Genomic DNA, 9591 nt, shown 5'->3' with positions numbered 1-9591 from the left:
TGTTTACTCAACTCCTCATAAAAGTCACCAATATCTTCCTCAACCATAGAGATTGAACTATAAGCCTCCACTTTTGAAAATAGTTTACCACCTTTGTCTTTTGAAGCAGACTATGAATACTTATCAAATAATAATTTTATGTACTCTCGTACATATTTCCAGTAGTTGGCGCTTTATCCCCAAACATCTTTTTAAGTGCAAAATCTAGAGTGACAAATTTATGACGAGGATTCAAAACACAAGGTATAAAAAGCATCTTATTTATTTTTGTTGGATCACCCCAATATTTTTTTAAATTTCTTCTTCATGTTTGTTACCATTTAAGCCAATACACTATCATCACTTGATATCAATTCTGTCAAGTAAAAATCAACTTGACAAATTTCAAGAAAATGAATATTTGATTTAATATACAATGATCCAGATACCTTCAAAGTAAGCTTAAAAAATAATTTAAGAAATTTTACAATTCTTTTTACACTATACCAATCACCACTCAAAAGTGTACCTGCAGGTTGTTCACCCATAGTATCACTATCACCATCACACATATGAATATGACCAAACTCGAGATGATGTACCAAACCAATATCACGATTAGCAAAATTTAAAATTGTACCCTCATATTCAATAGCCCTGTTCAACATCAAGTAGGTGAAATTCTACCTTGTGGGAACATCTAAGCATAAAGACTTCTTTGCAAGATTTTCATCTTCACAACATTCTTGAAAGTTCTTCCATCAAGCAGGAGATTGCCTAATGTATCTCACTGCTTGCCTGATTCATTCAATAGAAACAGTTGCTTCTTTCATGTCATCCTGAATGACAAGGTTTATGATATGCTCCATACACTAACATGAAGATGCTTACCACCCATAAGATTGGTTCCCTACTTAGTCAATTTCTTAGACATCTCAACCACACACACACTATTTGAACTAGCATTATCAACAATAATCGTGAAAATTCAATGCAATCCCCACTCATACAAACACTTAATATCTTTACCCCTATGGCTAGAAATTGGACAAAAATTGATAATTCTTTTATGCAAAGTCCAATTTTTATCATTCTAATGAGCAGTAATACACATATAATTGATTCTTTGCACAAAAGTTTAAGTATCAATCGTTATACATATTTTTTGTTGAGTTTCCTTAAAAATTCTCCTCATTTTATTCTTCTTTTATCAAAGAGATCAAAACAATCATGAGTAACAGTTGTAAGATAAGGAATTCGAAACAAAGGTTGTACCACTTTCATAAATTATTTAAAGCCTTCTTTTTCAACAAATCTAAAAGGAAGCTCATCAAGAATTATCATACGACATAAAGATTTTCTACCCTATTCTTGATCAAATTTCCATAAAAGGATTGATACATCACCCTTGTTACCCCATGTAACCTGTTGAAATGTTATCTTTGATTGCCTAGTATCAACATTATGAAGTAATTTTTTGCATCTTTTATATGACCAAGCATTGTCATTGTACCATGTTCTTTTGTATAAGCTAAATACTCTTGTTTTCAATAATTACACATACCCTTTTTAATTCTTTCCGAATAAACTTTACAAGTAAAATGATCCCACACAACAAATCTTTTTCTCCTTATTCTTTGATTTAGACTCAACTGTCGGACTTTGATTCACTATATTCGAATCAGAAGTTATACTCTTACCAATCACTTTATCAACTCTAGTATTTTGTATCATTTAGTTATATCAATGTGACTGTAATGGTAAAAGAAAAATAATCAAACAACAAACCAACAAAAAAATTTCAACATAACATGACCAAAACTTGACAATATACATAGAGCATAATAGACCACACCATAGAATATCAGCATGCAAGCATTAATCAGTGACTTACTGACTTCACATTAATTCAGTAACTTAAGACAACACAATGTATTCATCCAACCATATATAATATTGTCGATTATCAGATAAAATATGATTTCGACACATATTGCTAAGTAATCTCAACATATATATCAGGACTTTTAAAATCAGATGTCCCTTTTTTTAGCATTACATTGCGAAGAGTCTAAGACTGGTCAAGACTCAAGACATTGTTGTTTACTAGATCAGCCAAATTAACTCATAAAAAGTTGGTTGGAAGGTTTGGCTATGGTCCAACTCCAACACTAGTAAGGCAGTAACCAATGTTTGAACAAAATAGCCCCAAATAGCCAATCGCAGAACAACATTGTCATCACTCTCAAAATATAAAAATAAGAAATTGAAACATTGTTTAACACCAGTAAGTTGTTTATCACTCACAACAAGGAGTACAAGCATGACAAAAAACATTACTTATTCATTTGTAAAGTCAGAAAACTAAACTTTGCAAGCACAACTAGATCAATCTTTTAACTGAACTGCAATTTCACAATAAATTAGCTTAATCAACTAGTAATGTAACTATATAAGCAAATAACACCTGAATTCTTCAAAATTACTATCCATTTATTAAAATCAGCTATTCAAGTTACACAGATGACAAGATCGAAAGACATGCAAAGATACAAATGAGATGGTCTTTAGCATAATACATCGAAGATTGGACAGAAATTGAAGATGAAGAAGAAGACTATCTAAGAATGAGATGGAACAAAACTTGTTACCTGTTGAGCACAACAACAACAGCTGAGTAGTAAATCATCATTGGTCTCTAGAGTTTTCAACAAAAATTGAGCTTGAATACTGAGTTTTGGTCTATGTTAGTGAATACTGAGAGTGAGAGACTGAGAGGTGCTAAGACAAATGTGAAATCATGAATAAACTATTAAACCCTAAGTCTCTAACTCTAACTGCACAATTAGGCTTGGGAAATGGGAATGAATCGCTTTTGCCTTTTGGGCCAGTGGGTAATGGGTATTGAGAATATAATGGGGCTGAGACCTATGTGTTATTTATCGGGTTATTCGGTAACCTGATAAAAAAGTTAAGTAAATTGAGGCCCGAATCGACAAATCAGTAATAGAAATTTTAAACCCGACACTCAACCCAATAATTAAAAAATTGACCTGTTAACCCGATAAACAAATTATCGATTCGGATTAACGGGTTAAATCAAAATCTGCATAGCCCTATGGGCTACAACTTATAGATGTAACAAAAATAAAAAATTTACACTATATAGATAGGAGGAGCAGACAACAACTTTCCTGCAAAGCAATATTAGAGCATTTGCATAAACAACACCCTTACTACAACGGAAACCAACGAAGCTATACCTTTACCACCAAATGGGGTTAATTATTGAAAATGCCATCTTAAAGCTTAAGACAATAAGAGGTAAAAAAATATGGGGTTCATATCACTAAACCCCAAAATAAAAAATAAAAAGAGTAACAATTGGAGTGAGAAAAAGTAGAATGCTTGATACTGGTATGGTGTTCTTGCTAGCAATCACAGAGTTTTTTAGAGGTTAATTTAATAATATTTTTTGACAAATGAAAATGAAGAATCTTCAAGTGAAGATGTAGTATCAAGAAATGACCATGAAAAGTGGGTCTTTCATGAGGAATGTCGATCCAAGAAATTACAACATATCATAATGAAGTTTGTTTAGCTGAAAAATTCGTTTTGGATTTTCTTTGTATAGTATTGTCAAGATAGACTAATTAAGAAGATATTTTTTTGATGAACTAAGCATGTTCCCTGTACAAATGGTCAAACAATATCATTCAAAAAAAGTAAAGACGAACTTTCACAAGGTGCAATAAATAAACAGTGAACCCCTACTTCTCCCAACTTCTAATATTGTATATGGATTAAAAAAATGAAATTAATATTCCAAATATCATTCAACCACCTTGAATGCACGTAATTTGAACTATCCTAAATTGATGAGCAATTAAAAGTAACAAATAAAAATAACTCCATTGGGTACTCACCCAAATGCAAAAGTGAACAAGAAAATAAATCACAAATAGGTACATTTTGAAGAAGCCAAAAGAATGAATAATAAATATGGTATAATATATCAAAATTAGAGAACAAAAAGGTCAAACCCAGATGAAACTAATGCACTGCAACAAAGATATTAAAAAAAGAATACTAATTTAGAATTGAAAAAAAAAAATCTTGAGACCAAGAAACTCATTCCTGAATTTTAAAAATGATTTCTTAAACGGAGACTAAAGGATAAGACATAAAATTATAGAATGGTGTAGTGAAATTTGAAACCAAAAATTATAAAATTCAATCAAAATATATCAACTGAAAACATAAGACAATAAAAAGTTAAAAGCATATTTTGGATGAATGAAGAATACCTAGAGAAACCAACATGGGTTGTGATGCAGTGGATGTGGCTGTTCCACTTTTAACCAGAGGTTGAGAGTTCGATCCTGTGTATGGATAAAACTCTGTTAGAAGTGCTGCCATCTTAATGGTCCCTACAATGCGTGATCCAGATTAATCGGGCTCCAATACGGACATCGGACAACCGTATGGAAAAAAAAAAAAAAGAAGAATACCTAGAGAAACTGAACAAAACTATGATATGTCTGTTTATTTCAAGGGTTAAAAGACACGTTGCATAAACTGTGTTTAAAATCTAAAATATCCTTATGCTAATTTAAAAAAGAAAACTAGAAGGAACGTTCTTTTCTCTCTCATATCTTTCATGCAAAAACCCTTAAAAAAAACTCAACTTTTACCAGATTCTATCGCCACAAGAGCCACCCCTCGACAATTGGTAAGATATCTTAAATGTCGCCTGACCTACTCCAAGAATTATATCACCCAAAGAGCCCACCATTATCAAAAAATCAAAACCCTTAATCCAGATATTGCCTACGGTTGATTTGCCTAGCAAGGATGGGAATACTGAATCCAGTGGTGATTTGTATAATCAGAGGGGCAAAATACAATATGTGGATTTAGTTAAACCAATCAATATTAATGTGTAAGGCAAATAAAATATGGAGCAGTCGGATCTATTCCTGTCAATAGTTTGTCATACAACAACAGTGTTCCTAGGGTAACAGGAACTGAAGAGGAGGTACTAAAGATAAATGTAATAAAGAGTTTGCAGTATGCAATTATTGAAATTTTTTTGTATAGGTGGCTTGAGTTAGAGGAGCTCAGACTTCAAATGTCAAAATAGTGTAAGGTACAAAGGGAATTGTAAGATTGGCTTTTGGAATAGGCATATCCTCATGAGATTTAAACTTATTGAGGATTATGTAAATATATTATCAAAAAATGAACATTGTATTATGGCAAAGGATGGAATCTTATCAGATGACACCACTCATATATGAAACAAGGTTTACATTTGATGAAGAAATCACTCAGGCTATGACATGGATCTTCTTCCTAGATTTATTGCCTACTTTTTTTTAAAAAAAAAGTCTACTTTTTCACTTGATACGGATGTAGGAAAACCAATGCATTTAGATATGACAACAATCAACAAGATATGATCAAGTTGTACCTGGGTGAAAATTTAAGTTGATTTGGCAAGTGAGGTGTCGGAGTATGTGGAGCTAGAGGTTGTTGGGAGCTGTGAGAAGGGGTTGAGGACTGAAAAAATCAAAATTCAATATGACTTTCTTCAAAAATACTATAAAAAATTATAAACTACAGGTTCAAAATGAAGAGGGATATATTATGTCCAAGAAGAGATAATTAAAGCAGAAGAAGAAAAAGTGAGTCCCAAGCGGGATAGCAGGCCTAGAACCTATCGGGGGTAGAAGAGGGACACAAAAAGGTGGAATTCTACAAGTAGATTTGTGGTTGAAATAAATCCAACTACTTGAGTGATAAAAATGTCTTACCAAGAGAAAAGAATGTCCATTCAGATAACCCTTTTCAAACCTTAGCTGATGTGAATGATAATGAGGAGTAGGTGGGAAGTGCCAAAGGTAATTTGTCCATAGAGAAGCAACCACAACAACAAATAACAGACCAACAGAATGCAGTAAATAAGATTATTACACAGTAGGACAATGAAATACATAGATAGAATAGTAAAATGAACAGCAGTGGTCCACATGGTGGTGTTGACAATGGTCCACATGGTATGCAGAGAAGTTCACATTTGTTGAATAGTTATAGTACCCAACCATGAAAATATAAAAATAAAATATATAGAGAATCAATCAGAAATGCAAAACAAGGTGGAGGAAATTGATCAAGCCTAGCAATGAAAGATGTAACAAGCATAGTAGTGAGTAAAAGCAAGGAGGAAAAAATGGAAGAAAATATACTCAATGAGCTTGCAAGAATACTCAATAAGCCTTTACACGTTAATAGATCAAGGGTGATAGAGAATGCAGAAATAGAGATAAAAGTGTGTGAATAGGGATTATTCCCTCCAGGAATAACAACCAGCAACACAAATGAGTAGGTGGAGGGAAACAACTGGTGGAGAAGCCTAAAGCACTAGACACCTACGGTATGAACAAGCCAATGAGAGATTTGCATGTCCTAGATTCTCACCAAATAGAGGAAGTTGCAGGTCATAACCATGATTAGAAAATAGAAGTAACTAAAGGGGAAGATAATAAAGAGGAAAGAAATCAGTAGGTAGAGCATAAAGTATCAAAAGAAGCAGGTCTTTTCTCTCAAGAAATCACAAAGGTGAATAAATTAAAGAGAAAACCAAATGCTAGACCTACTATGATTAATCCTAAGAGAATAGGAAAAACAACTGCAAAATGATGTTGAATGCTTTGTTTAGAAATTTGAGGTCTGTTAGGACCCGTAATGCATTTCATAGGATACAAATGTTGCACAACTATCAGAAGCTAAGTTTGCAATTATAGCTTTGATGGAATATTTTAATAAGGCAGGAAAATTCACAAGTATAAAACAAGATTGGGCATGCATTTTTCTAACTAAATCAGAATGGGAAAATATGGATGTTCGTTCAAGAGCACATTTAGGTTGGACTGATATCAGATACAGAGCAACAATTAACTTTGTAAGTAAATTTTTTGGAAACTGGCTAATCCATAATCACTACTATTGTCTATGAAAGTGTGATGCTGTGGAGAGGCTTAGTCTATAGGAAAATATCTACTCCATCTCTCATAATATAAATCTCCCTTGGATTATGGCAGGTGATTTCAAAGTCATAATATCTGAGGAAGAAAAATAAGTGGTCTCCCTGTCTATCCTGGTGAATGTATAGATGTTGATTTTTGCATAAATTCATGTGAACTATTTGATATTAATTTCAATGGCAGTCCATTCACTTGGTGAAATGTGATGTGCTATAGAAATATAGCACTTTCGATGCTTAAAACGAGGAAAATATGCAAGTTTCTGAGGTTGTTTTGTTAGATATGATGCATTGTGGGTATGTTTGTAGAAAATCATATTTTGGATGCTAAGTTCGTGAAAAAGATGAAAAATGGTATTTTTGGCTACTTTTTGGAGCAATTATGGATGTTCGGGACACTTTTCGGTTTGTTCGTGATCGAAGGATGTTAGGGAATTGAAGAAGAGCTGGCAAGATGAGTTCCGACACTTACCAAGTCAATATATGGACCGTAAGTAGGACTTATGGACTGCAAGTAGGCAAATCAAGTTCCAGAACTCCAAAATTTTGAGACCTAACCTGCAAGATTTTTTGATCCTGGTACCTGCGCCCACAGTGCTGGCCGCAGGTACTACCTGTGCCTAGGGTCAGGGCGTAAGTAGGGGCCATAAGTGGCCACCAATCATGTTTTCTCCTATTTCTTTCGGGCTTTGGTTTTAGGGTTTCCTCATGTACTATAAATTCCCTCTATGAGTTTTTAGTAGGAGTTACACACTTTTGATACTCATAAACATATTTTGATTTCAAGATTCAATTTTAATCTTGGTATTCTCTTGTATTAACTTCAGTTGATTAATTTAGTCACAGTTGTGGGTTTTCTACTTCTTATTATTGTGATTATATCTATGTTTTTTTATTATGAATGTTGTTGATTTCTTCACAAGCATGAGCGACTAGAAACCCATAGCTAGGGTTGTAGACCCTAGCAGATTGACAAAGTTGGGAAAGTGCTATTATTGTTCTGAATCGATACCCATGCATGTATTGATTTATCTTTATTATAACTATTTTTCTTAATGGGTGCACACGTTAGGATCTCCCATAGATTATTGCTACTTACTAAAAAAGAGTAGTGACTAGGAAAATATAAAGACAACAGTAATTTGGAGTGTAGTTGTCGATCCATGCTTCTAGGTTTTATTTTAGTAAGATGGTAAGGTTTCATATAATAACTAGATACTCAAAAGGTAATAGATAACAGGTATCAAGATAAGGGTTAGTAAGGCGACATCCCGAGACTCAAAAGGTAAAGGTTGAAATCCTTCTACTTGTCCAAAATACTGTAGAAGGTACATAACTTATCGATTATGCATGCAAGGTATCAGGTTGGTTCAATAAAGAACATAAGCCTATGGAGTTAAGAAGCTAGGGGGAACACAATCCTAGTGTTCACTTAAGACCGATTACAACCAAAGTTAATATTTGCTACTAGTTCAACATTGATACTCAAAACACCTCATTTACTTTTTTAGTTCATCTTGTTGATTATAATAACCGATATCCGTGGATCCACGTATTTCCCCAGGATTCAAATCCAACCTTTGTTGGGTTACTATACTTGGTAGAAACTGTATCATTTTCTGAGAAGAGGTGTATCTTAGACGTCACCAAAATTTGGCGTCGCTGTCAGGGAATTATGATGTTGATTTGTGAATTGAAGTTGTTGCAGTTTTCAGGTTTTTATTTTTATTTTCATTCTTAGTTGGGCATACGTCGGTGTATGCCTAGTACACGGAGTAGAGGCAATCCCTTACTCCCACTGAATCTAAATCCAGAGGGTATCCTATAAATACCTAGTAAGATATTAGAGCAGAAAAAAAATGATCTTCCTGAAGGGGTTCGTATTGTTGTAGCACCCCCTCCTCTCGAAAGAGTATAGGATATTGTTGATTATCAGACTGGTGAGATGTTACCTTAATCTGAGAATGGGAGGAAGGCAACAGAATAAGCTTTATGGATAGTTGTAGAGACAAAGCTAGCTGAAAAGAGATAAGCAGCAAACCACCGAGCAATACTTGGTGGGAATCAAAATAGAGATAGATGTGCTTGTGTTTAAGTGATCCCAACATATCATTTTATGCAACCATATATATATGATGAGGAAGATTTGGGATACATTGATCCGACAGAGACTGGAGCCATTATTTCTCCTGTTTTACCTTTAGGCATCAAGTTTGACATCATGAATGCAATGATCCAATTCTTAAATCTAAAAGATGTGTTTGTAGGTCTGCCTATAGATGATGCAAAATTGCACCTTGCCAATTTCATTGGGATCTGCAGTTCATATAAAAATCCAGGGGTAAATCAAAAAGCACTTAGACTAAGGTCGTTCCCCTTTTCACTTACAGGAGAAGTATCTTTATGGTTAAGGGAACTGCTAAGAGGCTTTATAATTACATGGAATGAGTTGTGCAAGAAATTCTTGAATAGGTTCTTTCCTCCATCCAGGATGTTTTTGCTTAAGGACGAGATTTATAATTTCAGGCAAATAGAGTAAAAATCTATGTATAAGGCATGATTCAAAT

At 33.8% G+C, this 9591-nt stretch overlaps 1 long non-coding RNA gene across 1 annotated transcript; it reads right to left on the bottom strand.

Annotated features, from left to right (window-relative positions):
- Positions 1 to 363: 363 nt before the first annotated feature.
- On the bottom strand, positions 364 to 5778 carry LOC124892756. Its single transcript, XR_007050404.1, has 2 exons — positions 5453 to 5778; positions 364 to 4361 (listed from the first exon to the last, which is right to left on the bottom strand). It is a non-coding gene; the product is annotated as an uncharacterized LOC124892756 (long non-coding RNA).
- Between the last annotated feature and the right edge of the window lie 3813 nt (positions 5779 to 9591).

Source organism: Capsicum annuum, unplaced genomic scaffold (genome assembly GCF_002878395.1).
Source record: "Capsicum annuum cultivar UCD-10X-F1 unplaced genomic scaffold, UCD10Xv1.1 ctg5038, whole genome shotgun sequence".
In the NCBI taxonomy this organism is placed as follows: Eukaryota; Viridiplantae; Streptophyta; class Magnoliopsida; order Solanales; family Solanaceae; genus Capsicum; species Capsicum annuum.
Note: the sequence above shows the minus strand (reverse complement) of the source record. Positions and strands in the feature narration are given on the sequence as shown.